This window comes from Acomys minous (genome assembly GCF_964271855.1).
Source record: "Acomys minous genome assembly, chromosome: 1".
Taxonomy (NCBI): domain Eukaryota; kingdom Metazoa; phylum Chordata; class Mammalia; order Rodentia; family Muridae; genus Acomys; species Acomys minous.
In genome coordinates this window covers 172,066,085-172,083,167 of record NC_140483.1, presented here as the reverse complement: position 1 = coordinate 172,083,167, position 17,083 = coordinate 172,066,085, and positions in this window count along the sequence as shown.

Sequence of the window (17,083 nt, the reverse complement as noted above, 5' to 3'; positions counted from 1 at the left end):
TAGCACTCAAACAAGGGCCTATAGGGATATTTAAAATGTAAACCATAGCACTATACAACAGTCTTACAGTTTTAATAGTGAGCTAGCTCCTTGTAAAGAAAGTGACCTAAATTAAATAATCTGAGGGATTTTGAGCCTCCGCTTCCTCAAGTGTAACATGGAGAAATTATCTATTGATAGAATTGTTATGATTCCGTATCTTTTACCTCTCAGGTATTTAGAAAATGCCCCCTCCACCCTGGGTAAGTAAAAAACCCAGATGGCTTTGTGACTCACTGCCTTTCTTGTCATGGGTGATATCGCAGCACTGCAAATAGACACATGTTTGCCTTATTTTGGTTTAGTTGTTGCTTGTTCAGGCTGAAGACCATCTTCATGGGAAGCACTGGCTCATGTCCAAAGGAGAAACTGTGAAGGGACAAGATGGGAAGTGATGTTGCAGTGGCTCTGCAGCAAAGACATAGAAATGGGAGACTCTATTCTTGCAAAGGTCTTTGGAAGATTAAACATTTTTTTTTTTGTAAGCTTGTTGGCAACAATGAAGTGGAAAGCAAAGGGGACAGAGGTGGGGGCTGTATAAGGGAGGGAAAGCCTTAACACTGTGGGAGGACAGTGTGGAGAGCAAAACAGCTCATGACCAAGAGACAATGGAAAGGGTAGGACACTTTCTGGAAAAAGCGTCATGGCAGAACCTGATTTCTTTCATTACTATCTCATCTAGTCTATGATTGTGTTCTAGTTAAAAGTAGACTTAGAGCTAAGAGAGATGCTATTTGAAGGACTAAGACTTTGGTGTAGCTTGATGAAGGAAGCCAGATATCATATAGCCTTAGTTTTTTTGTGTTAGCTTTTTTTTAATGACATGGAAATATGTTTTACAAAAAAATTATGTGATTTTTGGTACATATCTTATAAAAATATTAAAAATCAGAGAATGCTTTTTTTCCCTATACTATAAAAGTGTTGCCCAGTTTCTAAGACTTTATACCTTTTCAAAGCAAGAGAAGAGCAGCACTCACAGGACATGGACAATATTAGTCTTCTTTATGACACAATTTTCTAAAGCTTTAAAGTGCTCTGCATTACACGACACCCTATCCCTAAGGGAACAATAATGGCAATAACTAATTGGATGTAAGGCCCATTTACTAAGAGGTAAGTACTGTCTGGTGCTGGTTATCCAGATGCCTACCCAGGGCTAATGAAGTCATGGTTATTGGAGGAGACCCTACAAGGACCACTCTACAATATTTTTAACTACATTCTAAATATTTATCCTTATACCCATAGATAAGTGTAGATCTTACCCCTCATCAAGGAAACATCTTCTTGCAACAGATGAAGACCATTACAGAATATCATGACCTATAAAAATGCAGAGCACAATTGACAATATGGTATCCAGCCCAACTGATACATCTACGACATAACTCAGTCAGCTAAGGCTCAGAGACCATGGTGGAAAAGGGGGTGGAAAGATAGTAAGAGCCAAAGGACCAGGAAACCTACTGTGAGATTTTATCTCATAGAAACATCAGAAAAGCTACATTCATGAAGTCCCATCAGCATGGCTACCTAAACAATAACAAAACAAGGATAGCAATAGACATGGTAACATGGAAGGGAAATATCTCTCATGGGCCATCAACCTTGGACAAAGACCTACAGGCAACTAATGAATGCTGAGGGTAGGAGAAACAGTCTGTATCTAAGAAGAACACCCAGACTGGCTATCCAACACCATGTGGTCAGCCCTGAAATCATATACACACAAGCAACGTTGTATAGACTGAACAAGTTGCATTTACACACACACACACACACACACACACACACACACACACACACACACCATCAATTAAATAGAGCCTGTGAATTTAAGTGAGTAAGGGAGGCGGGTTACATGGAAAAAATTGGGGGAAGTGGAGGGAAGAAGGAAATTATGTAATTATATTTTAATTAAAAATGTTTAAAATGCCTTGCATTAAATGTTTGGCTTAATGTTTTCAAATAATTAACTAAATAAATGAAGCAATTACATTTTCCCTTTGTTTCTCAACATGATTCATATTTTCCTCAATATTAATCTTTCTTTCTTCTGAGCAGTTATTTAACCATTGAGTGTTATAGAACAGGAAATGGACTACCTCGACTCTTCAGAGTGAGGTTCCAAACATTGGACTCTGGCTCTTTGTCTTCAAGCAGATAATTTAACCTCAGACTCTCTGCTGTCTTATTTCCAAAATGGTGGGAAGGAATACAATGAACTATCTAGTTTCTTTTTTCTTGTTGGCATCCCTTGATTTTATTATTCTTTTGCTATAGACAAACTAAGCTGAGGTTTCTACTCAAAAGGGAATGGATAAATATGAAGGCAGTTTGGATACTCTTGTCTCAACTTTACACTTTATCTTCAGCTATGACAGAACATTTTTTGGTTTAGGGGGGTACTTGCTTAAGTTTAGTGCAGGACCATTTTGCAGCAGAATTTCGAAGTTCCTAGTCCACAGTGTCCGGCTGCTCTTAGTGGAGCTGTGCTGGTCTGAAGTGCTCCCTCTCTATGACTCTGAAAGTACTGAGTTGGTGAATTTCCATGGTTTTGGCAATAGTTTTATAACTGAAGGTGCCTATGCTGCAGTGGGCTGCTGCTGGCGCCTGTCTTTATGGTATCTCTGATGTTCGGTGTTTGTCAGTCCATGGGGTCTTGTGCAGAGGACTGGGGGGCTGTCCTGTCCAGCTGCTGATCTTTCATTTCCTCTTGGAACCATAAGAGAATTACTTGGAACATGAAATGTATTTCCCGGCAGTTTCTGGCAGGGACAACATTAAAAAAAGAACATGTACTTAACTTTCCCAGATGAGAGAAATGAGAAGGAGTAATAAGAATACTTTGATACTCTTGTGAACAGTTTTTATTGTAGTTAAGTGTACATAACATGAAGTTTAAGGCTTTGACAATTTTTAGGTGCAGTGCTGTTGTATTAAGTATATTCACATCCTGTCAGCACTACCACCATCTATTTCCAGAACTTTTCATCTGATCTATATATCTCATATAAGTGGGGTCACATAATATCTGTATTTTTTGTGACTTAATTTTATTCAACATAATATTTTCAAAGCTCTTGCACAATGGAGTATGATACACAACTTCTTCTCTGTTTTTTTGAGAACTGAATAGAATTTCATTATGTCTATCATATTTGGTTTATGCGTCATATTTTCTGTGGATGTTTAAAGCTTTCTACTTTGAGTTATAACAACTGATGCTAGGAATGTTTGTGTTCAAAATCTCTTTGATTTCTTTTACATTATTTTGTATACATACTCATCTGTGGAGTTTCTGAGTCATATGGTAATTATGTGCTTACACTCTCTAGGACCCCACAGTCTGTACAACTTTATATTTTTAGTAGCTTTGTATGGGAGTACAAGCCTGTACATTGTCTTCCATTCTTCCCCCTCTGCCTTCTTCTGTCTTCCCCTCAGCCAAAGTTCACGAAGTACTTGTTTTTGCTAATGTAATAAATACCTGAGATATTCAACTCATAAAGAGAAAATATTTCATTTTGCCTCACTAATTGTGGCTTAACAATAATGTCATGGTGTAGCATTCAGAAGACCTGGGGTTTAATCTCCAAAAATCAGAAAAAAAGAGAAAAAAATTTTTTTGAGAAAAATATTATTGGCTAATATTTTTAGTGTTTTAGCCGATAGTTGATTGGTCTTGTTATTTTGGGCCTGTGGCAAGGTAAGAAATCATAGTGGAAGAATGCAGCAAAAAGAAAACTCTTTATCTCAATTCTGGTAGTGAGAGAAAGTGGGGAAAAAGTAGAGGTTCCATTATCTCCTTCTAAGATACCCCGACTGACCCAAAAATCTTTCACTAAGCTCCATTTTTTAAAGGTTATATTACTACCTCTGAAAAATCAGTCCAGGAACAAGCTTTCAATACATGGGCTTTTGAGTAACATTTGGTATCCAAATTATAGCACTGTTTCCTTAAGTAGCAAAGGAGATTAACTCTTCAAGGCGAAATTTTTCTGAAAGTGGGGGCTGAAGGGAGATCTTTATGTGTTAATTTCATTATTGTTGCATAAATATTTCATCTTTAGGCTGAAGTGACCTCTCCTTTTCTCTCCTACCTTCTCCTCCTCTTTCTCCTTCTCCTCTTCCTCTTCTCCCTCCTCCTCCTCTCTATTTTTATTCTTTTTAAAATCTAGAGCCAAACTTTGCAAGCATTTAAAACTAACCTTCAAACTTTCTATCATGGATTTTTCTAATGTTAAGATCATCAGATACTGCTGATGAGGGCTGTGGCTTTCCAAAGTTAAAACATGAAAGAAATGAAAAAATAGATTTCATCCAGTATGAATTTTAAAGAACTACAAACATCTCAGATAGAGAGGCAAAAGTAAAATAATATGCCCCTTTCTTCTAGCTCACATTGGTATTGCCTTTCTTGGCAGTCTCTTATCTTGACTTGGCCAACATGCCTGATCTTTTCTTCAGTACAAAAATCTTAATCTCCAAACTGCTTATTAGTTCTACAGGTTCTTTACTTTAATAGTTTTTTCTCCTAATATTATGCTGAAGTTATTTTACCTTCCCTGACCTGAGTGCAGTACCTTCTTCTTGTGTGTGTGTGTGTGTGTGTGTGTGTGTATCCTCCTCCTCCTCCTCATTAGCAGTGCTCTTGTCAATATTTAATGCTTCCTCTGTGCATTCATCGTATTCAGAAAGCTCTGACTCCAGACTATGAGTTGATGGAGAGCAGGAGTAATCCACTGTTTCTCTCTCATAAGGCTTCTGAGAACCTGTAAGGGCTGTGTTACAAAGGGTTGTTTATATTTGGTAGGACCTTGCTTAACCTTAGAACATTTACTGCACCCTTCTTCAAGCAAAAAAAGCCACACTGAAACATGTGAAAATGAAGTAAGATGGGTGATGATAACTTCTGATCATAGTTGGTATCTTGGCAATATTCTTGGTACCAAAATGTGGGTGTTAGGCTGGACTGTAAGAAGCATGTGTCACAACTCTTCCTTGGAGTCAGAGCTCTTTGTAACTATGTAAAGGAATATGAAGCTTTTAATGTTGAGACAGGGCATATTTTCATTGCTCTCGAAAGTCATGCTATAAAGATGCTCATGTATCTGCCATCCAGCACACACACACTGATTTCTAGTATACATCTGTGCATTGTCACAGGTATGGGGATATAAAGATATTTCAGACATTGCTCTTGAATTTAAGCATCACTGAAAATTGGAATAAAAGACACTGTTTCTACAAATGGAGAAACCAGTTTCCTTGGGATCATATATTTCTGTCCCTCTATTTTGCTGGAAGTTTCCACTGACAGGCTCATCTATGAATTGCTCTGTGCAACTTCCAGTTGGAGGAAGATGATTTATGGTCCTTTAAATCCATTATTTCAAGGCTCAGTGAAAGCCAGACAGATTTGGGGGTTTGGGGCTTAGGCCTGTGGCGTCCCAGGCTTATTAGACGGGGGATGTCCCAATTCCTGCTCAGGCCTGTGGCCATCAGTCACCAGTCTTGTGTTGATACTGGCTGAGGTTCTTGGTTCGTGGCCCCTATGCAAACCCCAACTTGGTTAGTTTTATTTTCAGGGTCGGAGATGATCATAAAGGTGAAGAACCATCACCTCAGAGGACTCTGTGGGAGCTGGAAGTGCCTGACTTCCTATGTTGATGTCTACAAGATTTACTCTCTACCACTAATTGCCGAGGATGAACACTTGAGCTCAGCGTGTACAACTTTGTTCCCCCTGCCTTGGTTTCTACTGTAAGTAAGAACCTCCCAAGATTCTCTAAGCAAGAATCTTCTAGAGCAAGCTGAGACTCTGAAGAGGAGCAGGGCCAAGGGTTGAGTTCACTTCTTAAGTTTTAGAATGAAGCAGTCACAATGAGAGACTAACGCCTTCCTAACTGGGCTGTTTAAACCAGAGCCTCCTGCAGAGTCATTACTTGGCTCCGTTATCTCGGAGGACAACTTAAAAAAAAGATTTATTTATTTTATGTGTATGAATGTTTTGCTTACATGCATGTCTGTGCACCACATATGTTCTTGGGACATTTATGCATGAGACAATGTTGTCAAATCCCCTGGAACTGGAGTTGGGGATGATTGTAAGCCGCCATGTGGGTACTGGGAATTGAACCTGGGTACTCAGTAAGAACAAGTGTTCTTAACTACTGAGCTATCTCTCTAGCGCTCAAAGGCTGACCTTAGACCAGGCACACTTACTTTATCTTGCTAAACCTTAACAATGATCAGATTTGATTTAACTTTTAAATTACACGACAAAGAAACCCATTACGAGAACAGAACCCTCACAGGAAACTCTCATAGTCATCTCTCCCTCCCTATTTAATGAAACCCAGTGTCAAGCACAGGTGAAAGACAGAGTTGTTTAGTTTATAAGGGCATTTAAGTGCTAGAGGAAAAAAAATTGATTAAAATATTTGACCATTTATTTTGGATGGAAGAAATGTGCCTGACTCACCAGCCCTTATTTCTCCTCTCTATCAGAGATTTCCTGTCTATGTTTTCCAAAGCCAAAGACCTCAGATCAAAATAAACCATTTCTGTTCAGTTCTTTCCATATTTCCTATTAAGACGTACATAATTGAGGTGGGTGAAGGCTGCGATGATTGCTTTGGAGGAACCAAAAATATGATACGGAAACATTCAAATTAATCCTGAGTATGTTTTTAAGTTCTTCCGTTGGGACACTCTTTCCCTGAAGGCTTCTTAGGCCTATTTTCTAGAGATATTTCCTGCAGGCATTGCACTCACAAGTCTACGGTAGGCACCCTTGTTATCATTGTCACATGAGTAAAGAATCAGGCACAGAGAAAGAAGTTACACACAATCATGATGCTACGAGTGGAGGAGGCAGGGCCTGAGATATGCAGCCTTGTCACCACATTTCGCCTGGTGATTCAAAACAAACCAGACTTTGAGTACAGGAGCAGATTCTGGACTAACTCTAGGAAAGCAACGAAAGCGGGTCACCTCCAAACTTCCCTTCATCTGCCTCTGCTGGGCTTCTGCCTTCCCTTCTAGCGCCGTTATCTTCCTTATCAATCTCAATAAATGAGATACTTTCAAAAGGGAGAGCTACGTCAGAGTATGAACCTTTCATGTGCCGTTGTGGCTTAGGTGCCACTGATTTTTCACATTGCTCTGCCCTTCTCTTGATACATAATGTCTGTGGACAGTGGCCCTGGGAAATCAGCGTCTCAGAGGCCGTTCTGCTCTCATCTCCCTACCTAGCTATGTTTACTTGTCCTTAGCTCTACTCTTTCTACCCTTCGTACTTACTTATTTTTCTCCTTACATTGCTGCACATGGCATTATTAGCTCCCAATTTGTATACTTTCAGATTGTGGTAGAAGAAATTTTATACTCTTCCTCGCAGACAGCAAATGAGAAGTTAGAAGCTACCTGTTGAAGACAACGCTGTGACGCGTGATGCTCTGAAGGCAGTGTGAGGGTCAGGAGCTTCTGTTGCTTCTCAATTTGGTACCCTGAGCCAAATTGTTGAAGTTCTCTGACTCTCAGTTTTCTCATTTGGAAAAGAGGGATGATACACATACTGAGCACTGTTTTGGCAAAAGGCAGACACAGAAATAGACTCCTAGCTTAGAGACCTTGAGTCTTTGAGAGGATAAACAAATGAGCTAAGACCTTAGTGTGAATGTCTGAAATGAAGTTCACTCTTCTTCTTCTTCTTCTTCTTCTTCTTCTTCTTCTTCTTCTTCTTCTTCTTCTTCTTCTTCTTATTATTATTATTATTATTATTATTATTATTATTACTATCATCATCATCATCAGTCAGGTTTCATGAAACCTAGACCAGCTTTGAGCTTCTTATATAGCTAAAGATGACATTGAAGTGATCCTTTCACCTTCACTTCCCAAATGCTGAAGTTACAGGCATGCAAAATTCTTGGTTTGGAGACAGGATTTAAATTCCTATGTATTGACTACCGAGTTATGTCCTCGTACAGAATACTAGTTACCCTCTTTATGCTATGATACACGTAGAATCCAAAGAAAATAATGTATGTAGCATACAGCCAACTCCACTTTAGAAATATTAGTTGGGTTTCATTTGCCCCCTCTCCCAAAGCTCTGCAGTGTTCGGATGGGAAAATCAGGTTGGCAGGAAGATAGGGCAGCTATTTTTGGCTGAGTGAGCAATGCTGCAGAAGAGGAGAAGCTGGAGCAGTTCTGTATCTTGAATCAAACTAGGCTGGCAGCTCTCAACTCTGTCTATACATAGTCCTGCTGGCCTTGGTGGTTATGTCTTTATTTAGAACCTCATGTCCCTTCTTGAACCTTGTAACTTGAGAAAGAATGAACAACTGAAGGAAAATGCAAAAAGATTAATGGATTAAAATATTTGTAGAAAAAAATCTTATAGGAATTGTGACCACTTAGCTTGAAGAAAAGATGAGACAAAGCAACTTTTGACTGTGTCGGAGGTTGCATTGCTGACTGTGGTAGCACACTTTTCTCTGAAGGTGAAAATTGGGCATGTAAGCATCTAGATTCTCTCAATATATAAAATCTCATGTGATTTGGGAAATGACGAATGGGAGATCTTGGGTTGACCAGAATTTTCAGAACCTCAAGCCTGTCATTCAAGTGGTGCTTTTAGATGCTCTGGTAGCATTGTGGAGACCAATGTAATTCCTGTGTCCAGCCAAGTAAGCAAAGGCTACACTTCAGTGGGAAAGAGTTTGAGGTAGGTGTGAAATAGAGTAAAATTGGGCAGCTAATGGTCTCTGACAGCAAAGATGACCAATGTGGAAGGAGAGAGAAAGCTTGGTGGCAGATGAAAGAGCATCAAAGGACTCTGATATTTTCAGTTTCTCAGTACTTTAGAAAGGTAGAATAAGTGCTGAGACAATGGTAGGAGATTCCATGCCACTAAGACAGACCATGTTCTTGACAAATGTATTAAGTGTGACAGCACTGGCTGCTATGACACAGAAATCATACAAATGCATACTTATGTATATATTTAAAATTTTATGTACACATATAATGATCCCTTAATCTCACTCAGGGATTTTGTTCCAGGCCCCCCAAGTGCCCAAATCCAGGATGGAGTTTCTTATAGAATGTGGTGTGTTATTTGATTATCATCAGTGAACATAGTCCTATATATTTTAAGTAATCTCTGCATTGTTTCAAATATCTACTACAATGTGAACATTATGTAAATAGTTGTTGTTTTGTGTTATTTAGGAATGATGGAATAAAAATGAATCTTCACCTGTTCAGAAGAGATACTTATTTTAAAGTATCCTTGATTTGTTGTTGGATGAAAATGTGGATACAGGAGGCCAACTCTTTGAATAGTGGTTCTAATGCAAAGATTGTCTGTTCCTCTTATGTGCTCTAAGGTAGCTTCCTTTGTTCGTTAGACAACTCTTTAGTTTTGTGCCTCCACCATGCTTTGGGATTCCATCACCAGTGAAGTGCAGATGGGGGAATGACGGAGGCCAATACTCTTCTTACAAATGGCTCACATCATGAGGCACAGTGACAACAAGGTCACAGAAAGACGTTGGGAAGTATTCTGTTTGCTTAGAGAAAAACAAAGAAAACAATTTGATCAATAATTAACATTCTTTCACACTCAAACCTAGGACCAAGGGTCTGAGCAAAGTCACCAGGGCTCACAGAAAATTTGGCTGTTCTATTATATTAGATATATGCGCATGGGATTCCTACAAACCCCCAGTGGTGGTACTTGACTTCCCAGCAGAATTAAGGAGTCATAACTTCCTGTTTTCTGCCCTTCTTTTCTCTCTCACTTTGTCCATACACTCTTAGATCAGTGACTCTGCTCTGAGTTCAATCTTTTGAACATGCCTTTAAGCTGTACAATCTAGACTGAGTGAATGATAGCTTTATGTGGCTCATGACATAAGAGCTGCTTTTGTTCCATCCGTTTGCCCAAAATTTTCAGGATTTCCTTGTTTTTAATAGCTGAGTAGTATTCCATAGTGTAAATGTACTATGGTTTCTTTATCCACTCTTTATCTGAGGGACACTTAGGTTGTTTCCAGGTTCTGGCTATTACAAATAAGGCTGCTTCACTTACCAGGAAACTGAGACAGAGGGGAGGACATTCTATTGGGACTCTAGATGAGAGAAGCATGGGAGAATGGCAAAGTAGAAGGATCCAGAGGGTCCTAGAAACCTACAAGTAGAACATTATGATAGGCAGATTTGGGCTCAGGGGTCCCTCTCAAACTAAGGCACCAGCCAAGGACAATACAGGCGGTAAACCTTAAACCCCTACCCAGATCTAGCCAATGGACAGAACACTCTCCACAGTAGAGTGGAGAGTGGGATATGACTTTCTCACATACTCTGGTGCCTCATATTGGACCATGTCCCCTGGAGGGGGAGACCTGGTGGCACTCAGAGGAAGGACAGCAGGTTACCAAGAAGAGACTTGATACTCTATGAGCATATACAGGGGGAGGTAATCCCTCTCAGGAACAGTCATAGGGGAGGGGAATAAGGGGAAAATGGGAGGGAGGGAAGAATGGGAGGATACAAGGGATGGGATAACCATTGAGATGTAACAAGAATAAATTAATAAAGGAGAAAAAAAGGCTGCCATGAACATGCTTGAGCATATGTCCTTGCTGTGTGGTGGAGCATCTTCTGGATATATTCCAAGGAGTGGAATATCTGGGTCTTGAGGTAGCTCTATTCCCAGTTTTCTGAGAAAGGGCCAGATTGTTTTCCAAAGTAGTTTTATAAGTTTGCCCTTCCACCAGCAATGAAGGAGTGTTCCCCTTTCTCCACATCCAGCATGTACTGTCACTTGAGTTTTTGATCTTAGCCATTCTGGTGGGTGTAAGATGGAATCTCAGAGTCATTTTGATTTGTATACTGAGTGAGTTAACCCAGACTCAGAAAGACTCATATGGTATATACTCACTTATAATTGGACACTAGCCCAAAAGAGATGTCCCATGAAAATCTTCACTTACAAGGAGATTGGAATAGATGCGGGGACCTCCTATTGGGACGCTAGATGAGAGAAGTATGGGAGAATGGGGAAATAGAAGGATCCAGAGGGTCTTAGAAATCCACAACAAGGACATCATGATGGGTGGATCTAGACCTAGGGAGGGGTCAGCTCAAACTACTACACTAACCAAGGTCAATACATGCAGTAAACATTGAACCCCTACTCAGATCTAGCCAATGGACAGGACATTATCCACAGTTGTGTGGAGAGTGGGGACTGACTCTGATATGAATTCTGGTGCCCCCTATTTGACTGCTTCCCCTTGGTGGGGAGGCCTGGTGGCACTCAGAGAAAGGATAAACAGGCTACCAAGATGAGACTTGATAGGCTGTGACCATATAGTGGAGGAGGAGGTCCCCTTCTGTCACAGAACTAGGTGAGGGAAGTAAGGTAAAAGGTGGAGGGAGGATACAAGTGAGGAGATAACAATTGAGATGTAATCGGAATAAATTAATTAAATAAAAAATAACTGCTTTTTTGTTTTTAAAAAAGTGAGGGCTGGGGTTTGGTTCAGTGGGTAGAAGCACCTATCACACAAACAGGATAGCATGGAGTTTAATCCCTAGAATCTATGTGGAGGGGGAAGGGCAGAACTGGCTCAATCAGGTTGTCTTCTGATGTTTGCATTGTATTCCGCTGCATGCACATTTAAACTCATATCACACATTTAGCGAGCGCGCGCGCGCACACACACACACACATACACACAGACACACAATTGACAAAAAAGTAACAACTTTTATGACGTATAAATGATCACACAAAACATATATTTTCATAGCCATAGCTGTTTTCTTTTTGTTTGTGAGCAAAGAGCCACACTTGTTTATACATGTATGATTACTTCTGCCTGAAACCAGGAGTGAAGCAATTAGAGTCTGTCCCTTTGTGGGAAAGTCCAAGTCATGAAATGGGACAAAGGTATGAAAAACAAGCTCTAAGTTTACTTTGGATAAAAGCAGGAAAAAGTGAGGCGGGGCCAGCCTTCTGCTCCCTGCCTTCACTGCTTATGGTGATGATCAGGTTTACTATAATGTGCAAACAAAGGAAAGACGAAGTCACAGATAGAGGAGATAAAGGCCTGTGAGAAGTGATGGCTGGCCTGAAGGCAGAGCTACTCTTCTCTTTGAGATTTTGTATTTTCATGTGTGTGTCTCATTTCCTGAGGCTGCGTTGTTGTTCTGCCATTCCTGCTACAATATATCTGAGAGTATGTTTCACTCAACTTGCGCTCAGTCGGCTTAATTGGTTGTTAGGTGAATGAACGGCTAGGATCGAGGCTCACTTGTATAGCACACGTTTATGAAAATGTAGAAATACTGCCTGACTTGGGCACGTGTACTTTCTAGGACCACACCTTAGCAAGAGGAAGTGTCCTAGATATCTTCCTCCTCTTGTCCCTAGTCTGGTACCTTCCAGAAGACAAGAACCTGTCAAGAAGGATGCAATAACCTTGAGTAGAGACCGGGGGATGTTTTGTTGGTGAGACCTTGAATGCAGAGGATGTAGCAAGCGTGCTGATTATTTTCTGAGTCTACATAAGGAACTAAGGCACTCCAGGTAGCTGGTAATAGGATTTTCAGTGTGTTTGTAAAGGTCTTTCTGGAAGAGATTGCCATTGAATCTGTAGACTAAGTAAGGACCATCTACCCTTAGCAGTATATCCACTGGGAGCTTGAACAGAACAAATGGCAGAGAAAGGGCAATGCTTTTTTGTACCTGAGATTGGGTATCCATGTTTTCTTGTGGGAAAGCACCGGAATGCCCGACTCACAGACCTTTGTGTCCAGACTAGAATAGTACTACTGGCATTTCAAGGCCTCCAGCCTGCAGATGGCAGATCATGGGCTTCTTTCTTAGCTGCCATAACTTACCCAAGTGATCTCTTGTAATGAAACACACACACACACATACATACATACACACACACACACACACACACTCACACACACACAGCTCACACAAGACACACATACACAGAAACACACAGAGATCACACAACACACACACACACACTCCAACAGAAACATCTATCTCCTCTTATTTCTCTTTCTTAGAGGACTCTGACATAGCAAAATTCTTTATTACACTCCTTACACATGGCAGCTATTTGGTCTCTTACACTTTATCAGAGGAGCATAGTGCAAAGTCATTGGGAGATTCCTTGCCTATGTCATATAAGTTACTTGGTGCAAGTATGCCTTTTCAAATACTTGAATGCTGGTCAAGCTTTAGCTTAAATGATGACCAGACTTTACTTCAGAGGGAAAGGTTATATTCTGTCATATACTTCTTGCCAGATATTGGAGTGGTGTAGAAAATCCTGTATAGAATCCTTGATGCTATTCCATTTGGATACATGCCACAGAAAATAACCTCAAGTAGGCCCGAAGAAGTGTCAATAAATCATCTATTTAACCTGACACTGCAATGTACCAATTTATTTCTTTATAAGCTTAAGTGCTCTTCAAAGCCAGGCAGCATTAAAGCTCTAGTTTGAAATTTGTCCTCAGACATACCTAAAGAATGACCAGAAGCTTGCTCAGAAGGTGATTAGGAGAAGGTGCCTTAAGTGTATTTCATCCATACGCTTAAGTAGGTTACTAACAATAACTGACTAAAAACAATTGGTACCCAGCCTTAACATTTAGACGCATTTTTCCGTTTAGGCTCACCTATTTGCACCCACCAGAACTCTTATTGTTATTTTGTCATTAAAGCATTAAAAAAAACTATAGACACAAAATGACCCCACTATATTTTCTTAAGATAAGAACTGTTCATTAAAATTATAATTGTCTCTATTGGATATAGATTAGAACATGGGGAATGAAATTTTTACATGTTAACAACAGTGATGCAAACTTGTGTTCATTCCTTGTAATACTTCCACAGTCCAGAAATTAGATAATGTAAGGCTAACAAATGTTTTAGGATGTGAGCTAATGGCAGTATTCTTACGTATGCATAATTTGTTCACTATGGACAATTTGATTTTCCTCTCCATTTCAATTGCTAACTTTTAAAGACTTGCTTCTTCATGTTCTCATAAGAGTTAAGAAATATACTCTACCTCAACATGCAATATAACTAAAGCATTTGGGGAGATAGAGAAATGACACAAAAGTTGCATAAAGGAGAAGTTATGAGTTAAAATTATACTAGAGAGTTTGAAGGGAAGACATATGCGATGGTGCATGATTGAGTAAACTGAGGTCAGATGCTGTGGTGCACAGGGATGTAAACTGTGGCATCCTTTCTGTCTTAGTCCTGTATCCACAGTCCTGTTCCAGCAGAGTCAGCCTCAAGTCACTGTCTCTTCTCTGCGCAGAAAGCCTGGCCTAGATAGCAAACCCTCAGAGAAAAACTGACCTGAGGAAAATGTGAAACATGATGATATCGTATGATGAAATGTTTGCTTGTTTCCCTCTGAATTCAGCAACAAAACTGATTACAATGAATTTAACTATGAACTATGTTGGAGTTGGAGTTCTCAGTCCATAGTCATGTCAACTGCTGCTCATGATGAGTTAGAAGCACTTTTACCGTGTCTTTGCTAAATACCTCTAAATTCCTGTTCTTTTGTTATCACAGTAGATTTTGTGTCTAGTACATCAATGAACAGACTTAGGTGGAGGAAATTATTTAGGCGTTCATTCTGAAGCTGAGTGTGAACTTGTTCAAACCTTTGTCATCAATGATCCTTGCTGTTGGGTTTACGGGTGCCCTTTTCAGATTTAGAATGTTCTTTTCCCTTCCAGGATTAATGGGTATTTATGGTGAACAGGTATTAAACTCTGCCAAATGCCTTTGCTGTGTCTATTGAGTGGTCACATTATTATTTTTTCTCTCTCTCAGTCTCATTAAGTGTTACATCCACTGACTTTGGAGTATTATGGCCCTGAAACAGACCCCATTAGGGTATAATGTGTTTCTCTTCTTGTATGTATAGGGCTATAAATCCTAATATTTAGTCAGGAAATTTTGTATAGCTTCCTGAGACTTGTAACATTGTCTTCTAGGAATATTTTAATTGGCCCTTGGTATCAGTTTAATATTAAAGACCATAAAACAAGTCAGGAAATATTCCAAGTAACCATTTTCTGAGTTTGTGTACCATTGATGTTATTTCTTCCTAAGGTAGTTTTTACAGTATACACAATGTAGTCATGACTTGGAGATCTCTTTGTAGGCTTTAAAAAATTACTTCTTCATTCCCTTACTGAGTATGTCTTTCTGTGTGTATGAACAGATATGAATGTATCATCCTCTGGGTCGTTGTTTGTAGTTTTTGAATACTACTGTGATTCTCAAGGGGAAAACATTAATCTAGGATGTCAAACTTATAGGCATCAATATTTTTTCCTGCACATACAATGCTAGGAGATGGCTATGAGTAAGTTGAGCCAACCTTTTGACCTCATGGCTTGGGCTTTATCTACTATGCTAACATGTGATAGAAATCAAGGCTAATGAATTTGACAAATATTTGTTGTTCTCCTACCGTGCACTAAAGGTTTCGCTATGCTATGGAAATAAAAATGATTAAGATGATATCTTTGGCTTCCAGGGTCCCAAAGGCTGGTAAAGGAGATACACTTACAGGTAATTGTTTTTGCAAAGATTCAAGGAGATAAGAGCTACCATATTGAATATCACAGAAGAGGAAGCGATTAATTACCTCTGGAAGTAGAGAGATCAGAGCATGGTTTATAGAGAGGGCAATATTTACTTTTGGCCTAAGAAGAGATAAAGGAATTTCCAAGGTTGGAGTGAGGTAGAGAAACATGAGTGCATAAGGACACTAAGGCATGACAGGCAGGCTGTGGACAAAGAGGAAGAACAGAGCCCTGCAGCTGGGGGCTTATTCAGAAGAGGAGATGAAAGAGCAAGTGGGGCCAGAGTTTTAGAAGCCTAATTATACATATCCACTAGCTGCTGTTTGAAAGCAGAAATGTAGGAACAGACACAACTGTCTCAAAATGGATATAGAAGAAGATGCCACATAATCACATGAACAGGTTTGTTGAATATGAGAATTTGGGAACATAAAAAAGAGCATATTATATGTCTCCCCAGTGACTTTTTTGGTGGTGACTGGAGTTGAATTTAAGTCTTCATGTCTTAAGTCAGTGCTTAGCTCCTGAGCTTATACAGTCAAACTGGCTTCCTGAGTTATGTCCAAGTTGAGTCACCAAATGCCACTTTCTCATAGATTAATCTGTAAATTGATGACTTTTTAGGAAGTATTACTATCTTTTACCAAATCATGCAGAGATTTGTTTTAAAAATAAATGTCTTGTGAGCTAGAGAATGGGTAAGGTGAGCTATTATGCAGTCATAATGATGGAGCACCAGGAATTCTCTTTTGTGAGACAGTGAGCCAAACTTGCTGTTCTATTCTTAAGCAGGAAGAACTCACAATCAAAATAACAACAAAACCCTCAGTTTTCAAAATATAATTCTCAAAATGTGCAGGGAGACTCTTTTTATAAATTCAAACACTTCTTGTTTTGCTTTGTTTATTTGCATCTTAGTTTTAAAACAAATTCATTAGTATGCATAAGTTTGTCCCCTTGGCCAGTATATAGTGGGAGAGAGAGGGGGAGAGGACAGGGAAGAGAGGAGAGAGAGGGGGCGGGGAGAATCATTGTTTGGGTTCACTTAATGCTGAGAAACTCTCTAACAAGACTTTACCAGGGCATGGTTCCAATGAGCCACTCTTCAAAAAAACTGAGGCATTATCTGAACTGATAGCAGACATACAAGACAGAGTCCAGTTTACCAATGCTAACTTTTAAATAATGAGACAATTTCTTCAACTCTGAGGAAATCAAGTCCCAAGGATAGTGCCCCAGTATCATTAGAACAGTAAAAACTTTGTGACATATAAAAAGAAATAAAAATCTGTTGTTATATATGCTTTAAAGTATCCCAAACAGTACCATTGAAAAACATATTATTCAACTATGACTTGGGGAGTAATGAGAT